The sequence below is a fragment of the Rhinoderma darwinii genome, chromosome 11 (genome assembly GCF_050947455.1).
Source record: "Rhinoderma darwinii isolate aRhiDar2 chromosome 11, aRhiDar2.hap1, whole genome shotgun sequence".
In the NCBI taxonomy this organism is placed as follows: domain Eukaryota; kingdom Metazoa; phylum Chordata; class Amphibia; order Anura; family Rhinodermatidae; genus Rhinoderma; species Rhinoderma darwinii.
Window position 1 is genome coordinate 14,778,805 of NC_134697.1, and position 23,985 is coordinate 14,802,789.

At 41.6% G+C, this 23,985-nt stretch overlaps 1 long non-coding RNA gene across 3 annotated transcripts in view; it reads right to left on the reverse strand.

Moving 5' to 3' along the window:
- Positions 1-23,985, reverse strand: part of LOC142664088 (uncharacterized) — a 55,411-nt gene that overhangs the window by 14,489 nt on the left and 16,937 nt on the right. For all 3 annotated transcript variants that reach the window (XR_012851185.1, XR_012851187.1, XR_012851186.1), the window contains one exon: positions 3,386-3,502. This is a non-coding gene — a long non-coding RNA (uncharacterized LOC142664088). The remainder of the gene's footprint in view (positions 1-3,385; positions 3,503-23,985) is intronic.

Consider the following 23,985-nt stretch of genomic DNA (forward strand, 5'->3'; position numbering starts at 1 on the left):
AAGTCTGGCTGGAAATGATCCATTAGTGTGGGCAAACTAGGTTAGAAGAAGAACATATCCCCTCTCCACAGACACGTGAGATTAGTAATTATCCAAAATCAGGAATTTTAGAAAGCTCGAAATATCTGTATTTTAAGGCTATGGTCTGTCTTAGCCAAACATACACTGCACTCCTCCAAGCTAGTGTGTTCGGAAATTACAGCTACACATTGTTAACATGCGCATAAGATTAAGGCCTCCTGCACACGACCGTATTGGTTTTGCGGTCTGCAAAACCACGGGTCCATTGCGGTCCAGTAGTCCGCAAAAAAGCCCTTGTTGTGCATCATAGAAGGCCTAAGCATAGAGGCATTCAATCTCCACAGACAAACATTAGCAATTAATTGGGTAATACCCTAATGTCATCTTTTTTTGCCCTGCTAGATCTACCCTAGTCAATTATAAGTGCTAATATTCTGAAGTGGAAACGTCTAGGGGCAACTGCTCAGCCACAAAGCAATAGACCGTACAGTTTCATAAAACGAGACCTCTGAAGGATGAAGTACATAGGGGGAAAGTAAAAGCCCTATTACACGGCCCGATATGGGTCGTGAAAATGAGCACCGTTCAACGAGGCAGCTCGTTGATCGGCGCTCGTTTGCTCCTGTCACACGGTGCTATGGTTGGGGATCCGCTGGTCGTTACTCCGATTGCTCGACCCATACATTATTATCATGTCGGCAGCGCGTCTCCCTGTTTACACACCAAGATGTGCTGCCGACAACGATAATATTTCTCTTTTTTAAAACGATACGACCAGCAGATGATCGAGCGTTTGCTCGTTCATCTGCTGATCGTTCCCCTGATTACACTGGGCAATTATCGGTTATTAACAAGCTGGACATGAATGAAGAGAAGTGTATGATGCTGATTGGTCAGCGTCATATACTTTTCTTTACAATGCCCACCTGGTTAAAAGTTAAAAAAACGCCCAGTTGGGCATTTAGAACAAATTAGCATGAATCTAAAAATTTTCAAAAATAAACGTTTTAAAAAAAACAAACAAAAAAACTGTTGTTATCTACATTAAAGCGCCTATTAGATTAGGTAGGAGATTGGGCAGTTATTAGTGGTGACGGAGCCTATTTAAACCTTATTTGCTGCTTCTCTGCCAAAGCCTCCAACTTATCCAGATCCATTTGTAACAGAACACTCTCCACGTTTGTGTTACTTTACAGTTTAGTATCATCTGCAAAAATTTATATGGTTCTGTGCAATCCCTCTACAAAGTCATTAATAAATATATTAAAGCAAAATAGGGCCCAAAACTGACCCCTTTGTTACCCCACTAGTAACGGTGGTCCAATGTTAGTATGAACTATTAATAACCACCCTCACTTATACAGCAACTTACCACTTCCACACATTTTCCCCTAGTCCCATCATTCTCATCCTATGCGGCACTGTATCAAATGTTTTGGAAAAATCAATATATATGAAATCCAATCCGAGGACACCCCCCCCCCCACCCGTTCCTGTCTAGAATTTACCCTCTCATAGAAGCTGTTCAGATTAGTTTAACAGGACCGCTCCCCCATAAACCCATGCTGATATGGAGTTATATGTTTATTTTCATTAAGATACCACAGGATAACATCTTTCAGAGGCGTTCAAGCAATTTACCCACAAAGGAGATTAAATTTAGAAGCCTATAGTTTCTGGTTCCACTTTTTGACACCTTTTTGAATACTGGCACAACATTTGCTATGCGCCAGTCCTGTGGAACAAACCCTGTCACTTTAGAATCCTTTAACAACAAAAATAATGGTCTATCTATCACGCCACTTAATTCCTCTAGAACACGGGAGTGTATGCCATCTGGACCCGGTGATTTGTCTATTTTAATCTTTTTTAAGGCGGCTCTGCACTTCTTCCTGGGTCAGACCGGTGACATTTAATGGAGAGTTTAATTTATCCCTCTGCATTTCACCCGACAGTTTATTTTCCACTGTGAACAGAGTGGAGAATAAAAGGTTTACCAAATTTGCTTTCTCCTCATCGCCCTCCACAAATTCTGCCTCATTGCTATAAGGGTATGTTCACACGGCCAAATTTCAGACGTATACGAGGCATATTTTGCCTCGTTTTACGTCTGGAAATACGGCTCCAATACATCGGCAAACATCTGCCCATTCATTTGAATGGGTTTGCCGACGTACTGCGCAGACGACCTGTTATTTACGCGTCGTCGTTTGACAGCTGTCAAACGACGACGCGTAAAAATACAGCCTCGTCAAAAGAAGTGCAGGACACTTCTTTGGACGTTTTTGGAGCTGTTTTCTCATAGACTCCAATGAAAACAGCTCCAAAAACGGACGTCAAAAACACTGCGAAAACGTCGTGAAAACGCAGCGAAAAATGCGATGGTCAAAAAACGTCTGAAAAGCAGGGTCTGTTTTCCCTTGAAAACAGCTCTGGATTTTCAGACGTTTTTGTTGACTACGTGTGAACATACCCTAAAGGGACAACACCTTCAGTTTTAACTTTTTTTGCTATTTATATAATTGAAGAACATTTTAGGGTTAGTTTTACTCTCTTTGGCAATGAGTCTCTCTGTCTCCAGCTTGCTGCCTTTATCTGTATTTTTTTACATCATTTTTTTCCTTACAGATTTTAGTGCTTCTTCATTAATTGTCTTCTTATTTTAGTAGTTTATTTTTTATTACTTATTGCTCCCTTTACATTTTTATGTATCCACATTGGTTTTCTCCTGTTCCTAACCCTTTTATTTCCGGAAGGTATGTACCTCTCAGTCTTCATTCACATCTGTGCCAGGGCTCTGTTCCGACGGAACATCGGACCTTTTCGTCGGAATGGAGCCCTGACTGACACAAACGGAAACCATAGATTTCTGTTTGCATCACCATTGATTTCAATGGTGACGGATCCGGTGCCAATGGTTTCCGTTTGTGTCAGTTGTGCAAGGGTTCCGCCGTTTTGACAGAATCAATACCGTAGTCCATTCAGTGATTTTGTGGCTCCTCTACAAAACATCCTATTGAAAGACAAGTCGAGGTTTATTATATTATGGTCACTATTTCTTAGTTCCCCCCTCAACTTGGACCTTTGTTAATCTGTCAGGTCTATTGGTTAATATTAACACATCTTATCACCTTTCCTCCAGTAGTTTAATAACATGGCAACAGCTTTATTGATATTTGGCAAAACTTTTTGGGCAAAGTTTTTTATGTTGTCATGAAATGAGTCCAGGGTGTCAAAGCAATGGTGTCAAATCATATGCAGTTGACAACCAATACAGTGGTGCTACATTATTTACAGCTATTAACACAGTAGGAAGAAGCAGGTTAGACAATGTTGGCAGGCTAGAACACAAATACGAACTAACCTGTGGTGTGGACTCTAAGGGAGCGCTTGTCTTCACCCCTGATGGAGGTATGGTCTGATGCAGGATAATCCTGATGGTTGTGGTCCCCAGGATAGTCTCTGATCAATGGCAACTGCACTGCAGGAACAAATAGGCAAAGTTAATGCAAATCAAGAGGTCAAGTCAAAAATCAGATGGCAGACGAGAGACAAAGTCACAGACATAACCAGAGATCAGGATCAAAAGTCAGCAGTCGAAACAAATCAGGGAGAAGCGAAGGTACCAGAAACCGAGCAAAGGGCCAGAGCCACGAATATAAGAAATCAGGACTAGAGGCACGAGGCGCAAAGAGAATCAGACTATGAGTGTCAGGAAAAGTCTGGTTTAAATCTTCCTCCCAAGTAGCTTCATCGATCATTCACGGCAACGCGGTAAGTACCACCATCTGGCAATGGCCATGCCTAGCTCAGTGGGGAACTCGGAAATGGATCTTCCAGGCTACATGATTATTTGTATAGATTGTTCATAAAACAACGCTAATATATGACCAATACCATTTTTATTTTTATACAAATATCTAACATTTTCTTATCTGTAGATATTCTAGAGGACTACATTGCCGTTAATGATGTCTCATTTATAAAAGTTGTAAAGCAAAAGACTTTTTTTTTTAAAGATGTCTTTCTACGTGTTCAGAATAAAGATTCTATAGAATAACAACAAGAAAACATAATTTATCTAAATGGACTTATTTTCACAGAATTCCCCAATTTTCTTCTTTTGTATCTCCTTACAACATGGCATACAATACCATTTAATTTAGACATAAATGGAAGCTGTAAATGAAGCTTGGTGTTGAGTAGAGAATAATCTTTTTTGTAATCCTTGCTGATAAATCCTTTTGACCTTCAATTTATATGCATCTTGTAGCACTACATTTGCAAGGGCTACACAAAACAAAAGTGAATGGTATTTCTTTTTGCAGGTATTCAGAGCACATTAATTTACATTGCAACAGAAAGAGTCACATAAGTGGCCTCCATAAGACATACATTTTCTTTTTCAGTATTCACACCCAACAATGAAAATGCATATGCTTGAGATCTGTATATTACAACTACAGTTACGTGACTATTTCAATGTCTACGTCAATAATTTGCAGAAGGGCCTCTATAGAGCACCTAAGAATCGTGCTTATCATTCTTTTGTGACTATCATAATATATGGATAATTAGCATACTAGGATGTTTCAGGTCATATATTAAAAAGTTTGGCAGATCTCGCTGCATTTATTACGCTTACATACATTATATGGACAAAAGTATTGGGACACCTACACATTACACCTACAGGAGTTTTTAGGACATCCTATTCTAAATCCAAAGACATCATCAATATGGAGATGCTTCCCTCTTTGCAGCTAAAATACATTCCACTTTCCTGGGAAGGCTTTCTACAATATTTTGGAGTCTATCTGGGTTTTTTTGCCCATTCATCCAGAAAAGCATTTGTGAGGTCAGACATTGATGTTAGGGGAAAGGGCCTGCCTTAATCTCCGTTCTAGTTCATCCAAAAGTTGTTGAATGTGGTTGAGGTCAGGACTTTGTGCGGCCAGTCAAGTTCTTCCACACCAAACTCACCTAATCAACCAACTAACCAACCATGTCTTTATGGACCTTGTGCACCGTCATGCTGGAACAGAAAAGGGACGAATCCCAAGCTGTTCCCAGAAAGTTGGCTGCTACTATTGTTCAAAATGTCTTGGTATGCTGAAGCATTACAATTTCCCTTCACTACAAACTAAGGGGCCGACCCCTGAAAAACAACTCCATAGCATTATCCCTCCTACACTAAACTTTACAGCTGACACAATGCAGTCAGGCAGGTAACGTTCCACTGGCATTCCCCAAACCCAAACTCGTCCATCAGACCGACAGATAGAGAAGCGTCACTCCACAGTACACATTTCCACTGCTCCAGAGTGCAGTGGCGGCGTACTTTACACCACTCCATCCGACGCTTGGCATTGTGCTTTGTGCTGTAAGGCTGGCATGCAGCTGCTCAGCCCCCATCATATGAAGCTCCCGGGCACAGTTTTTGTGCATATTTTAATGCCTGAGGAGGTTTGGCGCTCTGCAGTCATTATTGAGTTAGCAGAGCGTTGGCAACGTTTATGCACTATGCTCTTCAGCACTCGTCGCCCCCTCTATGTAACTTTACGTGGCTGATTTGCTGTGGTTCCTAAACACTTCCACTTTGCAATAATACAACTCAAAGTTGATTGTGGAATATCTAAGAGGGAAGAAATTTCATAAACTGATATGTGGCATTGGTGGCAAACCCTCTCCATAGATTTCAATGGGCAGCATCTGTGTGTCTCCCTCTCTCCCTCTTCCTGCTCCCCCTCTTCTCTCCATAGACTTGTATTGGCAGGCAGTGAAGAGACACAACCCCACCTCCTGCAGTACATTTTTTCTGCTCTGTAACTAGAGATGGGAAACACCTAGTGGCAGTAACTTCACACAGAATTTGCATGGAAAGAACAACATTTTAATAGTTAATAATAATTACATATTGATATATATCAGATTTACTATTAGATTAGCATAAGTTGTTTGAAAAGTTAGTGTCCATTTAAAGAGAGCCTTTCACCTCCCCATACATGTGCAGCTGAGTGCAGCATGTAATGGGGAGGGCTGAACAAACCCTGGGGCACTTTACATTTTTTTTTCTAGATCCCTCCATTATTTAGATATAGGTGCCGTTATATTTGGCGTCCGATATTTAAATAACCCCCTGAACAGTCAACGGGGCGTGTACTGGCAAGGGGGCGTGTTACTATGGCTGTGACACTGTCCAATCAGATATGGACAGTGCCACAGCAAGAGCGAGCAGAGAAAGTGCACGCTTTCTCTCTTCAGCTTTGAAGATAAGTCTTTTCACCCGAACTGGCAAGGGGGCGTGTCACTGCTACGGACAGTGTAAGAGCTGTGGAGAGGAGAGCGCGCTCTCATCTCTTCAGCTCTTGCGAGAGATCAGTCTTGTATTGTCTGCCGAACTGGCAAGGGGCGTATCTCTGCTATGGACAGTATAAGCACTCCCCAGCTCTTACACTGGCCATAGCAGTGACACGCTCCCTTGCCAGTTCGGCAGACAAAGTACAAGACTGATATCTCACAAGAGCTGAAGAGATGAAAGCTGATTGGACAGTGTCACAGCCATAGTAACACGCCCCATTGCCAGTACACGCCCCATTGACTGTTCAGGGAGTTATTTAAATATCGGGCGCCAAATATAACGGCACCTATATCTAAATAACGGAGGGAGGTAGAAAAAATATATAAAAGTGCCCCAGGGTTTGTGCAGCCTGCCCATTACATGCTGCACATGTATGGGGAGGTGAAAGGTTCTCTTTAAAGGGAGGGGGGTTAATGACAGCACGATTGTACTGCTGGAGGCCTTGATAAGGCAGGATAGCAACACTATTCACACACACAGAAAAAACTTTCCTGCTGTAAGTCTCTGATCTCTAGGGTAGGCAGCTGTACTCCATCAATTGATGGAGACTGCAATAGTCTATGACATTTTTATGTCAATTGATTCCCGGTATGCGCATCATGAGCGGCAGGCAGCATACTCGTTCAGCAGATCGTGTGTGTACAGCAAGTGTGCCCGAGTGGTCTGTAGAAGACAATAGCTGTAATATACAGCCGCAGACCCGCTATAATAGCAGAGGTCAGAGGAAAACCACTGATCTCCATAATTTGACCCTTTAAATGCTGCAATCAACGGCATAAAAGGGAGAGACTGAGGGAATCCCTGTGACGCAATTGAGACCTATACCTAGTAGTGGCAGACAGCCCACGGTCCATTGAGAGACTGCAGGGCTGTCTGACCATATTTCCTATTGTTAGGGCATAGATATATATATATATACCAGTACATTATAGTTAAAAAATAAAAATTTCGATCTCAAATTCAAATCAGATTAAAAAAATGGTTACATTTATTTTAAAAATCGAAAACACATCTGCATTTTTTTTTTTTTACAATAAATAAACTTGATCAAATATAAGTCCCAAAACATAAAATAATATACACATATTTGGTATCGTCACGACTGTAACAACCTGTACAATAAATTTTTGCCATTATTATAATAATGGGTATCTGCTGTAAAAAAAAAACACCATACAAATGATAACTGCAGCAGAATTAATTTTTTCAGCATTTTTGCCAAAATAAAAATTCATATAAATTAACTGCTAACGTATATGTGCCAAAAAATGGCACCAATATATAGTACAGCTCGTCCCACAAAATACAAAGCCTCGTACAGCTACGTCTACAGCTAAGTTATGACAGTCGAAATGCAAAGAAGAAAAATGAAAAAAATTGGCCCGTCCTCAAAGGGTTAAAGAAATACTCCGGTCAAAAATGAAAAATCACCCAGCACATCATGCTCCTATATGTTCCTTACTTTTACAATGTATAGTCTTTGTGCTTCCTGTTATTTGCTATCACTACATATTTTCTACATTGCAGCATCAAGTGGCTGCTGTCTTCATGTCTTACATTTTTTCAGGTCAGCAATGAAGTCAGTAGTATGTTAATTACCTCTCATTACGTAGATGTCAGTGGGCGGTGCGCACAACTGAGCCCCCCCCCCCCCCAGGCTGGGAAAATGTAAAACCGGCAGTTAGAAACGATGCGCCATGGAGCCTGGCTGAAAGAAATATTAGGCATATTTACATCCTAACCCTTTAGTGACTAGCCTATTTTCGGCCTTACTGACCAAGTGATTCTTTTCATGGCCATATTTTGAAGGCCATAATTTTTTTACATTTTTCCGCAGACAGCTGTGTGAGGGCTTGTTTTTTTTTTTCATAGGACCATTTTGGTACATATAATTTAGAAAACTTTTATTAACTTTTTTTGGGAGTCATGGCAAAAAAAAAACAAACAGCAATTGCACCATTCTTTTTTACGTCTTAAATTGACACCATTTAGTGTGTGGTATAAATAATATAACTTTATTCTGCTAGTTGTTACAAAATTGATATCGCTTTTTTTATGTTTTTCTACTTTTGCACAATAAAAACTATTTTTTTTAAAAAAGTATTTGTTTTTCTGAGTCATAACATTTTTACCTTTCTGCCAACATAGCCGTATGAGGGCTTGTCATTTGCGTCAGAATAAACAGAAAACAGCAATTCTAGCATTTATTTATTTTACTGTGTTTATGGTGCAGGTTAAGTAATAGTTTACTAGTCTGGGTCGTGATGGACGCGGCGATACCAATTATGTGTAGCTTTTTTAATTGTTATTTTCATAATAAAGAATTTTGTAAGGGTAGAAAAAAAATTACTTTTTCATTTTTATTATAAACTTTATTAAACTATTTGTTACTTTTTTTTAAGTCCCAATGTGGGACTTCAGTATGTGATTGTTTGCTAGTTTTTATAATACTCTGCAACCCTTCTGTATTGCAGTGCATTATGCCTGTCAGTGTGAAACTGACAGGCATTCTATTAGGTCCTGCCCAAAAAGTAATAAAAAAATGATTTACTAAATTTTTCATGTTCTCTTTAAGGTTGTTTGTTCTATTAAACAATGAATCCTCTAATTATCCTGTGCATAATGATGCTATATATGTGTACAGTGTATAACACATGACATGGCTATGGCACCAAGAGCAAAGACCTTTTTAGAAAGCTTTGACCGGTGGAGACAAAAAGGAGTTAGAAGAATGACGCACACTCGAATGATGGTACCCTCAAACGATCCTCCCATTTGAAACATGAGTTTGACCTACCTCAAAACTTAATTCTATATATATCTACAACTGAGGCATGCCTATCAATTGGAGTTCAGGACTTTTGGGGGGAATCATAACAAAATAATTTATTTGATCGCAACTCTAGATAATTTTACAGGGGTTATATCCATCCTATTGAAGAGGGCCAGAGGCAAGAAATTTTTGAGAGGGTACCACAATTATCACTTAGTGAAGCTCACGGACTGTTACATCTATAACTACTCCATTGTGTGTGCAAAACACTTAAATTCTTGTTTGATATTGGGTTACGCACTGATTCGTGCTGTCCTAAGTGCAAAACGCGGACATATTGCATGAGATTTTAGAAGAGAGTTACAGAAAAGTACTGTGTATTCAGTTAATATTACACTCTCCCCATATGTTTGTGTTTTGGGCTACATTGAAGACTTAACGAGCACTGATCCAGGTAAAATATTGCCAACTTATAGGGCACTTTAGCCACCAATAAGTTGATCGCACAAAATTGGATAGATGAGTGTGTACCATCTATACAAGAATTTATCAAAAAGATATACTGGCTGTCAAATATGGAATTGGGTCTATATAGAAAAAGAGGAGGTAATAAATGTAAGAAACTGTGGGCGCAATGGAGTGATACATCAGTTTTGGCATCCTGAGAACTGTTGAGATATAGACAGGGTCTGCTTTAAACAATGTTGTACCTAATCATCTTTCCTGTATATTCTGTACTATATAATGACATGCACTGTGCCTTTATAAGCTTTTTGTATTGGTTATAGATATGTGCTGAAATGTCTGGTATCATGATGTGTATCATTTATTTTCACAGCAAGAAGAAAATGAATGGACCCAAACTGTCTATGGACGTTTACGGAGCGGAGATTATATCTTATATAATTTTTTTTCTCTTCTTCCTCTTCTTTGTGTGTCTTTTTCTTTCTTTTTATTTCTCAAACATACTGGATACTGAAAGTATTATTTTTGTAAGTTTATTACACAAGTGGGGACCTGCGTGCCCTTGTTCTCCTCTGATATGTGTATGTACCCCCCCTCCCTTCTTTTCCCTTTTTTTTTGTAATCCCTTCCTTTTCTTGATACAAAAGTTTGAGAAAAATTGTTATATAAAGAATTAAAAAATAAACTCAATAAATACACCAAATTAAAAAAAAGTACAAAGAGCCTATTCTAACTTTACACGTATCCTTTACTGTACACGCAGCATTTGTACACGTATGATAATTATCCAAGTACAGAAACTTTTTAGTGAAGGAGCAAAAACCGATACAACAGGAAAAAAAAAAATCGATGGTAATTATTGTATTCAAACATGACGTTTGAATGCCTGAGCACCTGATGCTCATGTAAAATAAGTTTATGTTATGCAGGATATCTAATATTATGCATGTAAGTTCTGAGAGATATGCACTTTTTTGGGGGGAGGGGCCTCCCAATATTTGTACGTCTTTTATTGTTTTTATTTTTTTTTTATCACTTGTTACAATTTACTATATTTATTTATTTACATATCTGGGTGCCCTCATCAGGACCTGATTGGTTCATGTCCCGATGATGGCATCCAGGCTAAACAGTGCTGTGACAAAGTATTTGCCCCGATTGGCTGCAGCAGTCACATGGATGGAACGGGACGTCATCACTTCCTGTAAAAATTAACAGACCAGCAGGGAGAACCGGAGCGGTGGTCTTGGATTGTCAGAAGATTTACCAGGTGAGTATTACTTATATTACGTCGATTGCCCCTATAATTTACGCACATTTCCGGCATCAAATAGAGTAAAGCTGTTGTAGAAAAGTTACCCCATAGAGTTTTAAGACAGATTTCGGTTGCTTTCTCACACCGCATTTAGTCCAAACTTCGTAGAGTTTTCAGTGACCGATTTTCCAGGTCTTGTTTGGTTGCTAAAGATGCAGTGGGCAATTGTTAGCTGGCAGTCAATATAAGAATATCAAGTTCTTTACACACACTGGTGCATATTTAGTAATACTGGTGAACCAGTATTAATTTTCTATGCAGTATGCGTTATATTCATTAACCCAGAGCAATGGAGATACTGAGCTGTGAGAGGTTTCCCTCTCCTATGATAGTCTCCTGTCGTAGCTCACCGCCCCTTTTATGGGTGGAAAAGTGGTGGTATGCTATTGAAAATATATGCGCCAAAAACGTGAAGTGCCCGTGTAACCTGTGTTTTTAGAGATTTTTTTTTTATTTGGTGTTTTTCCAACCGTGTTAGGAAAGCCTGTAACAAGTATACTAGTATACACTATCATGGAATATGTAATTCACAATGTACTTGGCAGCTTGTCCCATGCCAAACAGGCATGTCTGCACCTGTCATGCATATTCCTATTATTGATCAATGAATATTAATTGTTGGACATGCATTAAGGTATTTTTAGGTCTGACTGCTAAAAAGAATAAGGCGTCTTGCACACGACCGCAACAGCGGATAGTATAGAATACATGCTTTCCTATGGGCCAATTCCCACGACCGTGGTGTCCACGGTCCGTGCATTGCCCGGAGCGCAACAAATAGGACATGTCATTATACGGTCCTCATTTGTGGTCCAGGCTCATTGAAATGAATGCACATCTTTTGTGTGCTCGGTCCGTGATTGCGGATGGCCCGCAGATGACACTCCTCGGCCCGTCCGTGCCGTAATCACGGGCCGTACATACAGCTACAGTCATGTGCAGGAGGCCTACAATAGTACAACCAAATGTATCATTTGCATTTCTCAAAACCACCCTATTTCAATAATAAAGAAAATATATTTCAAAGTACATTCAAAAGCGAGAACAATACATTTGCTTTATCAAGATTTAAGTGATTTTTTTTAAAAAAAGAAGAAAATCATTCAATTAGCAGCGTTAAATGTCGTATTATCTTGATCCAAGACTAATAATTTCAATGAAAATAAGATGTTCCAAGGTGAAACAGTAAAAGCTTTTAAAACACAAAACTCAACCAAGGTGATAGCCGTCTGCTTATCTTATCTTCTATACAATGTTATAAAGTGAATGTATAAGAAAGATAAATTATATGTGGAAATGTAAATCTGATGTCAATTCAAGATAAAAGCATTATTGAGACTAAACTGTACAAATGGATGCGCTAATGTATTAGTTTTATAAATACGAAAAACCAGAATCAAAGAAAACCCTGATCGGCAGGAGAGGTGATAGTGTAGAGGTCTTACCCTTCATCTACACAACTCCACAATGGCCACCTTGTGATATTCATCATCACACATCAGGGTCATATAGTTGGAAATTATGAAATACATTATCTATACTGTGACATACATTCGCCCCGTTTCGTAGGACGTGCTTGTAAGGGTATCCGCACATGTACAGGTTTTGGTGCTTTTTTCCTGTTTTTCTTGCTTAAAAATAAATTGTAACAAGGAGAATTAACCATTGAACTGAATGTTTGCTGCTTCCCATGTTTATCTAAAGCCATTTCTGTCTATAAAGTTTGTCTCGGAGCTTAAATTTCACTACGTTTGACGTATGCACTGGAAAAAACGTAGCCTGTGACAGATGCCCTAACAGTGTCATCCATCACCATAGACTACAATGATACCTGTTAAACAGATGGGACATGAAAGTTCATGATGCATCTGTTAAACGGATATCATTATAGTCTATGGGTGACTGTTGCCACTATTAAGAATCTATTTAACATGTAAGGCCTTATTCACATGGCAGGGATAAGGCTGTATTAAAATCAATGCATCTCTATGGGGCTATTCCCGCGGACGTTTTTTTTTTAACGGACCGTGTGAACAACCTGGGAAAAAATAGGACTTGTCCTATTTTTGCTCGTTTTCTCGGATCTCTCAATAGACTCAAGTATACTCTATGTATACCTGGTGTTAAACTTTTTTAACAGGATTCTGTTGTATTGAATACTGTACGTTAATCCATACCTTAAAAAAAGGTATACTGATGTATACCAGCCGATGGAGGCTAGGACGACACTTTTTTAGGTTCCGTTGGGCTAAAGGAGGGCAGAGAGCTTTCCCAATGTACACATTAAACATAGGTAAAGAACGTGCACACTCTCTTCCACTTGGGCTATGGGTAGCGCTGCTGGATCTGGACTCTTCAGATCTCCAAAGCCACAGATCGAGTCAGCCCATGGATCCCACAGGAATCTACCACGGGCTTGTCACAGCTAGGAGGAATTGCAGCAAAATAGAAAAAAAAAAAAAGAAAAAAAATGGGTGGAATTTGGTTACACAAGTAGAATCCCCACATCTATTATAAAAACTTAGAGGATAAAAACTTGATTAATTGCATATCAACCTGAAAAACAAGCTAACAATCCTCAAAATACCAGTACCAGAATACAAATACCAGAATACCAACCAGTTTCGCCCATTCTGGCTATGTCAGCCCTTAGCCTGGGTGGAGGTAGAGCATGTGCTTCTGAGTAACAGACTCCGAGACAGAAACCGATCGGCTGGGATAAATCTTACCCGGTTCTGACAGAGAGGTACCACATAAAGTGTGAAATGGTGTTACCAATGAAAAGCGACTAAAGAGTTTTATTGCCCGTTTCCATTTTAAGGTCCAAGACAAACTTTATATATCTCTGGGATGCAGGACTCCGTCTTGTATTTGAGCTTATATCTATGGAAGTCGATCTACCATATCATTATTATTGAATCTGTTATGGCTATTTACCCTTCTCACATTATGAAGCTGCCACTGCAACATTCAGCCCTGTCCTCATTAACATAGCCACAAAAGAAGACCGGTCAATGCCTCCCACAAAATCAACGCACTCATCTCCTGCTGATGTGATCATTCCCATCATTTGACTGGTCATGTAGTGTTGTATCTTCACCTACGGCTTGCCAATGTACCTGTCACATAAAAACCTATACTTTATATCATAATCACATGAGATGATAAGCCATGGGGGTTGAAAATTTCAAAATACAGTTGCCGACGTCAAAGTCAAAAACACCCTAAAATGACATAAAAAATTTAAGCATTGTCAGTTTCACTGACCATCACAGGGTTCAGCTTTATACAATGTCTGCAGTGATGGTGGTTTTATACCTGAGTACTGACTGTTTACAATCTGGAGACATGATCTGCGACACTGAGATTAACCCCTTCCCGCCGGATCACGTATATATACGTCATTAAAATCGGTGGCTTACCGCCTTTTCACGTAAATATACGTCATGGAGATGAAGCTGGCTCAGGAGCTGAGCCAGCGACATCACCACCGGGTGACAGCTGTATGTTACAGCTGGCACCCTAAGGTATCGGCCAGGACCGGAGCTAGCCTCCGATCCGACCGATTAACCCCTCACATGCTGCGTTCAATAGAGATCGCAGCATGTGAGGAGTTTATAGCCACCGGCACCCCAGCAACGTGATCGCTGGGTTGCCGGTGGCTGCAAAGGCGATCGGAGGGCTAATGCTTACCTCCCGATCAGCCTGTAACGGAATCCTCCTATGCCCCGTCGTCGGCGGGGCCCAGGAGGCTTCCGGTAACATCGGCAAGATGGCGCCGGCTCAGCTTCCGGCTCAGAAGCTGAGCCGGCGTCATCAGCAGTGGGTGTCCGCTGTATGTTACAGCGGACACCCCGATCTATCGCCAGGAACCGGAGCTAGCTCCGATTCCTGGCATTAACCCCTTCGATGCAGCGATCCATTGTGATCGCTGCATCCTAGAGGTTTGTAGAAAATCGGCAGCCTTGCCATGCGATGGCAAGGCTGGCGACTGCTACCATGGCAACAGGAGCCCTAACAATGGACTCCTGTCTGCCATTACGTAAGCTGATTAGGCCCCGCCCAGAGGCGGAGCCTAATCGGCTTGCTGTCAGTGAACAACTGACAGTTCCAATACATTGCACTACATAGGTAGTGCAATGTATTAGAACATCAAACAAATAGTTGGACATTCAAGTCCCCTAGTGGGACTAAAGAAAAGTGTAAAAAAAAGTGTAAAAAAAGTAAAAATAAAAGTTGGAAAACATACAATAAAAGTTTCAAATAATAACACAAAACACAATCTCCCTTTTTCCCTTATAAGTCATTTATTATTGAAAAAAATAATAAAGCCATACATATTTGGTATCGCAGTGACCGTAACGACCTGAACTATAAAAATATTATGTTACTTATCCAGCGCAGTGAACGCCGTAAAAAAAAACCTCAAAAACACTGCCATAATTACTGTTTTTTTGGTCACTGTCTTCCAAAAATTGAAATAAAAAGTGATCAAAAAGTCGCATGTATCCAAAAATGGTACCGATAAAATCTATACCTTGTCTCGCAAAAAACAAACCCTCACACCGCTCCATCGACGAAAAAATGTAAAAGTTATGGCTCTCACAACATGGTGACAGAAAAAATACATTCTCTTTCCAAAAGTAATTTTATTGTGCAATAAGTTATAAAAAAGTTCTATAAATTTGGTATCGCCGGAATCGTACTGACCCGCAGAATAAAGGTAACATGTAGTTTATAACGTACGGTGAACGGTGTATATAAAAAAAAAAGTGGCACAAGCTGGGCATGACATATTTGACACTGAATTGGCATATCTAGGGAAACTATTTAATTTGTACCTTCCGCAGCGCAATCATTTATGGAAAAGACACGTGGGGTGAAAATGCTCACTACACCCCTTAATAAATGCCTTGAGGGGTGCAGTTTCCAAAATGGGGTCACTTCTCAGGGGTTTCTTTTATTATTTCACATCAAAGCCTCTGCAATTGTGAACCAATACTTTATAAGTCGCCAAATTAGGCCTCAATTTTACATGGTACTCTTTCACTCCTGAGCCCTGTCGAATGTCCAGGCAAAAGATTAGGGCCACATGTAGGGTGATTCTAAAACAGGGAAACACCGCATAATAATTGAGAGCTGTGTTGTTATGGTGGCACAAGCCGGGCACCACATATTGGCGTATCTAAGGAAAAATTCCCATTTTCATTCTCCCACATCGTGTGCACACGAATTTCTGCAAAACACCTGTGGGGTTAACATGCTCACTACACCCCTAGGTGAATACCTTGAGGGTGTTGTTTCCAAAATGGCGTCACTTCTGGGGGGGATCCACTGTTTTGGTCCCACATGGACTTTGCAAATGCAACATAGCGACCAGAAACCAAATGCAGCAAAATCTGTACACCAAAAGCAAATGGCGCTCCTTCCCTTCTGAGCCCTGCCGTGTGCCCAAACAGCATTTTACGACCACGTGTGGGGTATTGCCGTACTCCAGAGAAGTTGCTTTACAAGCGTTGGGGTTCTTTTTTTCTTTTATTTGTTGAGAAAATTAAAAATTTGGAGCTAAAGCTACGTCTTATTGAAGAAAAAGGATTTTTTTTATTTTCACTGCCCAATTCTAATAAAATCTATGAAACACCTGTGGGGGCAAAATGCTCACTACACCCCTAGATGGATTCCTCAAGGGGTGTAGTTTTCTCAATGGAGTCACTTTTTTGGCGTTTTCACTGTTTTGGTACCTCAGGGGCTTTGCAAATGTGACATGGCCTCCGCAAACCATTCCTGCTAAATTTGAGCTCCAAAAGCCAAATGGCGCTCTTTCCCTTCTAAGCTCCGCCGTGTGTCCAAACATCCGTTTATAACCACATGTGGGGTATTGTTTTACTCGGGAGAAATTGCTTTACAAATGTTGTGGTGCTTTTTCTCCTTTAGTCCTCGTGGAAATTAGAAAAAATTAGCTAAACCTACATAATCTTTGAAAGAATGACGATTTTTATTTTCACGGCCTACTTCCAATAATTTCTGCAAAAAACCTGCGGGGTCAAAATGCTCACTATACCCCTAGATAATTTCCTCAAGGGGTGTAGTTTCCAAAATGGGGTCACTTTTGGTGGATTTCCACTGTTTTGGCACCGAAAGAGCCCTTGAAACCTGACATGGAGCCTAAAATATTTTCTAATAAAAAGGAGGCCCAAAATCCACTATGTGCTCCTTTGCTTCTGAGGCCGGTGTTTCAGTCCATTACCACACTAGGGCCACATGTGGGATATTTCTAAAAACTGCAGAATCTGGGCAATAAATATTGAGTTGCATTTCTCTGGTAAAAACTTCTGTGTTACAAAAAAAATAGAATAAAAATGAATTTCTGCAAAAAAAAAATGAAATTTGAAAATTTCACCTCTACGTTGCTTTAATTCCTGTGAAACGTTTAAAGGGTTAAGAAACTTTCTAAATGCTGTTTTGAATACTTTGAGGGGTGAAGATTTTAAAATGGGGTGACTTTTTGGCGGTTTCTAATATATAAGGCCCTAAAAGCCGCTTCACAACTGAACTGGCCCCTGTAAAAATAGCCTTTTGAAATTTTCTTGAAAATGTGAGAAATTGCTGCTAAAGTTCTAAGCCTTGTGATGTCATAGAAAAATAAAAGGACGTTCAAAAAACGATGCAAATATAAAGTAGACATATGGGGGATGTTAATTAGCAACAATTTTGTGTGGTATAACTGCCTGTCTTACAAGCAGATACATTTACATTTAGAAAAATGCAAATTTTTGCAATTTTTCACCAAATTTTGGTGTTTTTCACCGGTAAATATTGAATTTATCGACCACATTTTTCCACTATCATAAAGTCCAATGTGTCACGAGAAAACAATCTCAGAATCACTTTGATAGGTAAAAGCGTTCCGGAGTTATAACCACATAAAGTGAAATATGTCAGATTTGAAAAAATGGGTCTGGTCCTGAAGGCCAAAATGAGCTTGGTCCTGAAGGGGTTAAAGGAAAGCTGTCCACAGGTTTTTAATTGTTGGCATAAAGATGTATGCCACTATGACGTTCCTGGTAGCGGTTTTAAGTGTCATATGAATAGAGAAACATGCTGATATGCCAATATACTTCACTGACTAACTACTACAACTAAGTATATGTATAATTCATAAAGACTATAACTGAGCCAAGAGGAGAGGCTGTCGACTCAAGCAGAATAATCCCAATTTTCAGTAGAATACAGAGATATCCCTCACCATCATATGCATAAGCTCTTCATCTTGGGTCCTATAAAACCATTATCGCTAAGAGAAATTAAGTTAAAACCACTAAATGGTATCTCACCTGTGCAGGTAGAAATAGGCCCTATATAAAATAAAGAGATATAAATATAATTAAAGAAAATATGCAAAATATAAGGGATTAGCTGAGGGACGGATGTGAGTCTTCCAATCTGTACAGAGGGCTAAGGAATATTTTGTTGCTATATAAGTAATAATAAATATGTAGACTAAAATAAAAATGAATTAAAAAATGAATTGAAAATCAAGGATGTACAGGCGCTGCTGAGAAAGACCAGGTCAGACGTCAGATGGATTGATGAATAAAATCTGGTTTATTTGGCTACGCGTTTCGACATCAGATTGATGTCTTCATCAGACCATACCACAAATCCTTGTTTGTTTGTTTTTATACATTTTTATTTTATTTCATGTACACAACCGTTCAAAAGTTTAGGGTCACTTAGAAATTTCCTTATTTTTGCAAGAAAAGCACAGTTTTTTTCAATGAAGATAACATTAAAGTAATCAGAAATACTCTCTATACATTGTTAATGTGCTAAATGACTATTCTAGCTGCAAAAGTCTGGTTTTTAATGCAATATCTACATAGTATAGTGTATAGAGGCCCATTTCCAGCAACCATCACTCCAGTGTTCTAATGGTACATTGTGTTTGCTAACTGTGTTAGAAGGCTAATGGATGATTAGAAAACTCTTGAAAACCCTTGTGCAATTATGTTAGCACCGCTGTAAACAGTTTTGCTGTTTAGAGGAGCTATAAAACTGACCTTCCTTTGAGCTAGTTGAGAATCTGGAGCATTACATTTGTGGGTTCGATTAAACTCTCAAAATGGCTAGAAAAAGAGAGCTTTCATGTGAAACTCGACAGTCTATTCTTGTTCTTAGAAATGAAGGCTATTCCATGCGAGAAATTGCCAAGAAACTGAAGATTTCCTACAACGGTGTGTACCCTTCAGAGGACAGCACAAACAGGCTCTAACCAGAGTAGAAAGAGAAGTGGGAGGCCCCGCTGCACAACAAGACAAGTACATTAGAGTCTCTAGTTTGAGAAATAGACGCCTCACAGGTCCGCAACTGGCAGCTTCATTAAATAGTACCTGCAAAACGCCAGTGTCAACGTCTACAGTGAAGAGGCGACTCCGGGATGCTGGCCTTCAGGGCAGAGTGGCAAAGAAAAAGCCATATCTGAGACTGGCTAATAAAAGGAAAAGATTAATATGGGCAAAAGCACACAGACATTGGACGGAGGAAGATTGGAAAAAAGTTATGGACAGACGAATCGAAGTTTGAGGTGTTTGGATCACACAGAAGAACATTTGTGAGACGCAGAACAACTGAAAAGATGCTGGAAGAGTGCCTGACGCCACCTGTCAAGCATGGTGGAGGTAATGTGATGGTCTGGGGTTGCTTTGGTGCTGGTAAAGTGGGAGATTTGTACAAGGTAAAAGGGATTTTGAATAAGGAAGGCTATCACTCCATTTTGCAACGCCATGACATACCCTGTGGACAGCGCTTGATTGGAGCCAATTTCATCCTACAACAGGACAATGACCCAAAGCACACCTTCAAATTATGCAAGAACTATTTAGGGAAGAAGCAGGCAGCCGGTATTCTATCTGTAATGGAGTGGCCAGCGCAGTCACCAGATCTCAACCCCATAGAGCTGTTGTGGGAGCAGCTTGACCGTAGTGCAGGGCCGCCATCAGGAATTTCTGGGCCCCATACAGCCATGATGTCTGGGCCCCCCCCCTCCATTACCGGGGGTGGGCAACGGAAAGTGTGGCGCTCACGTTTGTACGTTATTCGCATTAAATGATTTTGGTGCTGATGTCAATTACAGTGAAGAAAACCATGTAGCCGGCAGTGACCGTTTCATGCTCCGGATTTTGATCTATTTAGCTAAAACGTATCCGACTGTATGGCATATAGTGGGATACGTCGCCTGGGGAATGGCCCAGGGGAAACTCCTGAAGTCACTGTCCATGAACAGAGCTGGAGCCTTCTACTAGCGCTTTGCCCAGGGACTATGGCGCTGCTCCTGATGTCCATATACATAAAGTGACGTCCGAAGCTGCACAAAGCCTGAGTACATGGCCGGAGCGTCGGCAACATTCTGGCCAGGGATTCCGGCCCTGGAGAATCCCCTGATGTCACTTTACATATATGGACAGTCATGTCAGGAGCTCCCAGGGACAAAGTCCACGGGAAGAGCACTCGTGATGCTGCCTGGGGACTCGGGAATAACAAAGTTTACTACGCCATTTCATCCTTCAAAAAGAAGGTAAACCGACGTCCACCAGCACGGAGGCTAAAAGGACATAATGGAGCCCTGTGAATTATCGTCTACGTTGTTTATACTGTAAGGTAGGAGATTTCCTGACTACACGATAAACTTAGGGCAACAATACAATGTGAAGGGGCCTTAAAGACGCTCTGTCACCAGATTTTCAAACCCCTACCTCCTATTGCAGCAGATCGGCGCTGCAATGTAGATTACAGTAAGGTTTTTTATTTTTAAAAAACGAGCATTTTTGGCCAAGTTATGACCATTTTTGTATTTATGCAAATGAGGCTTTCTAAAGTACAACTGGGCGTGTTTACAGTAAAAGTCCAACTGGGCGTGTATTATGTGTGTTACATCGGGGCGTGTTTACTACTTTTACTAGCTGGGCGTTGTGTATAGAAGTATCATCCACTTCTCTTCACAACGCCCAGCTTCTGGCAGTGCAGACACAGTGTGTTCTCGAGAGATCACGCTGTGACGTCACTCACAGGTCCTGCATCGTGTCGGACGAGCGAGGACACATCGGCACCAGAGGCTACAGATGATTCTGCAGCAGCATCGGCGTTTGCAGGTAAGTCGATGTAGCTACTTACCTGCAAACGCCGATGCTGCTGCAGAATCAACTGTAGCCTCTGGTGCCGATGTGTCCTCGCTCGTCCGACACGATGCAGGACCTGGGGCAGGAAGTGAGTGACGTCACAGCGTGATCTCTCGAGAACACGCTGTGTGTCTGCACTGCCAGAAGCTGGGTGTTAACGAACAGAAGTGGATGATGCTGATTCGTCAGCATCATACACTCCCATTCCTAACGCCCAGCTAGTAAAAGTAGTAAAAACGCCCCGATATACACACACAATACACGCCCAGATGTAACACACACAAGACACGCCCAGTTGGACTTTTACTTTAAACACGCCCAGTTGTACTTTTGCAAGCCTCATTTGCATAAATATAAAAATGGTCATAACTTGGCCAAAAATGCTCGTTTTTTTAAAATAAAAACGTTACTGTAATCTACATTGCAGCGCCGATCTGCTGCAATAGCAGATAGGGGGTTGCAAAATCTGGTGACAGAGCCTCTTTAAGTACAACTGGGCGTGTTTAAAGTTATGTCCAAGTGGGCGTGTATTGTGTATGTACATCTGGGCGTTTTTACTTCTTTTACTAGCTGGGCGTTGTGACTAGGAGTGTATGATGCTGACAAATCAGCATCATCCACTTCTCTTCGTTACCACTCAGCTTCTGGCAGTGCAGACACACAGCGTGTCCTCGCTTATCCGACGCGATGAAGTTCCTGTGGGAGGAAGTGAGTGACGTCACAGAGTGATCTCGCGAGGATTCGCTGTGTGTCTGTGCACTGCCAGAAGCTGGGTGGTAACGAAGAGAAGTGGATGAGCAAACACGAGTTTGCTTAAAAAACTTCTGAAAATCAGGAGCTGTTTTCCCTTGAATATCTCTGTATTTTCAGACTGTTTTTGCTAATTGTGTGAACATACCCTAAGGCCTTATTCATACGACAGTGTCCCGCCGTTTTTCCCGGCCGGTTTGCATTAGTTTTGCATCCGTTCCGGGCCGGGCATATCTGGACAGTGACATCAGGGGCAACTCCTGAAGGGGAATCCCCATGTGGCTGGTGATTCCACTTCAGGAAAAGCCCCTGTCGTCTGTGTCCATTTATGGACACTGACTGTTACTGGCTTCGCCTGGTGTGGAATCCCCGGTCACAGAGTGTTCGGGGAGTCCGCTTCAGGAGTTTCCCCTGATGTCACTGCCCAGATATGGACAGAGACATCAAGCGCTCTGTCCAGGAGCGGAATCCCCGAACACACAGGGATTCCGCTCCTTCAGGGAGCTAAAGTGGGGCTAGCACATAGAGCAGGGACGAAGCTACAGCAGTAGCAGCCGCTGCAGCTGCTAGCGGCGCCATCGGTCATGGTAGGTGTCGCCGCCAGCAGCCGCTATGGCTGCTATAGCTGTAGCGATGCCTGAAGAAGCGCCAGGGCGGAAAGGAGGCTGATTCGCCGGGCCAGGGCGATTTGGGAAGGGAGCCAGCGCAGCGCCCCCTTCCACCTGCTGTACACCCCAGCCCTGCCACACAGTACCCCTGCACATAGCAGAGCAGGGACGTCGCTACAGCAGTACCCCCACAGTGTTACCTCCAGCATAAAGCGCTTCTTCTGAATGAGATATACTCCTCCTCCTCACATGCACTCTGCGCTGTGAGGAGGAGAGAGCGAGCGACGGTAGATACGGCCATCACTCGGGACACATTCCGGTGATGGCCGTGTATTACCCGGCCCCATAGACTTCTATGGGAGCCGGGCGGCCGGGTAAACGGCCGAAAATAGGGCATGTCCCATTTTTTTGACGGCCGGTTTTCCCGGCCCGTCAAAAAATTGGTCGTGTGAATAGCCCTTTAGGGGTCTATTGTTCCTACTGCAGCCGGGTGACGGCTGATTTATGAACGGCCGTCACCCGGCCGGGAAACCCTGTCGTGTGAATAAGGGCTAATAGGCATGCAGCTTATTTAACCCCTTCCCTCCTCAGCCATTTTTTGGATTTTAACTTTTGTTTTTTCCTCTCCACCTTCCAAAAGCTATAATTTTTTTTACCTGAGGGCTTGTTTTTTGCGGTACAAGTTGTAGTTTTTCATGGCACCATTTATTGTACCGCATAATGTACTGGGAAGCTGAAAAAAAATTATTTGTGGGGTGAAATGCTGCACGTGCATGAGGTTTTGACAAACCCCATTCACATGAGTTAGGGCTTATTCAGACTAACATGTTAATCGTCCGTGTGAAGGACGTTTCTTTAATGGCCGTCACTCGTGTGCATATATTTCTATGGGGCTATTCACACGGTTGTTGTTCTAACGGATCGTGTGAAGGGCCTGTAAAAAAATAGGACATGTCCTATTTTTGTGCGTTTTCACGGATCCCTCAATAGACTCAAGTTTATGAGGGATGTGTGAAAACGGGTCCCGCACGGCTGCAAATCGGCCACAAAAAACGGCCGTTCTTCACGTCTGATTTCACACACGTTGGTCTGAATATCGCCTTAAGCTTTATTCACACGAACGTGTTCGTTTTGCACGCGCAAAAAACGCTACATTTTGCCCGAGCAAAAGTTCAGTGTGGCGTCAGCATATGGTGCGCGGCTGCGTGATTTTCGCGCAGCCGGCATCATTGAGACACTCTGTTTTGATGTTACAACACAGTAAAGAAGGAGGGGCTTTTATGTTTCCCTTCACTTCTTTACCTACTGTAGCGCGAATCACGCGCGTCACCCGGAAGTGCTTCCGTGTGCCGTGCACGATTTGCACGCACCCAATGACTTCAATGGGTGCGTGCTGCGCTAAACACGGGCAAAGTATAGGACATGTCGTGAGTTTTACACAGCGCATATACGCGGCGTGAAATTCACTGACAGTCTGAACGGCCCCATTCACTAACATAAGTCCGTGCGACGTAATA